Source organism: Anopheles darlingi, chromosome 3 (assembly GCF_943734745.1).
Source record: "Anopheles darlingi chromosome 3, idAnoDarlMG_H_01, whole genome shotgun sequence".
NCBI classification, from domain to species: Eukaryota; Metazoa; Arthropoda; class Insecta; order Diptera; family Culicidae; genus Anopheles; species Anopheles darlingi.
Window position 1 is genome coordinate 11,268,341 of NC_064875.1, and position 626 is coordinate 11,268,966.

Consider the following 626-nt stretch of genomic DNA (forward strand, 5'->3'; position numbering starts at 1 on the left):
TACTTTTCGTTACTACCGTTACTCTGATCCGTTATTTAAACCGTAAAAAAAATTGAAACCGAGGACCCGAGTTGATAAGTTCCCAGCTTTGGAGTAGAAAACAGCAAAAAATTACGTATGGTCTATTATTAAATTACCACTGGTTTTACACATTCCTTCTTTCGGAACACACATACAGAAAAAAGCTAGGATCACTCTAGATTGGCATTGTATTTCATTCCATTTATTATTGTAGCTCTCCTCCCTCCATTCCAGCGAGTTTCTGGCGGCTCTATGTTGATGATTTGCTTATCAGCTTTTACCCTGCTCTCCCTTGCCTAGACTGTACTCGGGGGAGCGTGCGTTCCTTACGAGTTCTCCATCCGGCAATTGTCCTCTACGCGTGCCCAATTCAGTAACCGTTTTTCACGAACCGTCATCATCCTCACTACTACTACTCGCGGCATTTCAAATGTTTTAATTCTCTGCATGTTTCGCTAGATAGAAAAATGAAACGAATTACTAGACTTGATGAACGGGGGAACGGGGGCCTGTAGTAAGAGCGGGACCCGGCTCTCCTGAAATGCGTACTCGCTTCCCTCTTCACAGTCCAACACTCCCTCCTTCTTCCTGTCATACACTCTAGC

At 44.1% G+C, this 626-nt stretch overlaps 1 protein-coding gene across 1 annotated transcript in view; it reads right to left on the reverse strand.

Moving 5' to 3' along the window:
* Positions 1 to 201: 201 nt before the first annotated feature.
* LOC125956129 (cofilin/actin-depolymerizing factor homolog) overlaps positions 202 to 626 on the reverse strand; it is a 3,162-nt gene continuing 2,737 nt past the window's right edge. The window contains 1 exon segment of the mRNA XM_049687701.1: positions 202 to 626. This exon segment is cut by the window's right edge and continues 1,147 nt beyond it. The gene's annotated coding sequence lies outside the window, so the exon portion shown is untranslated.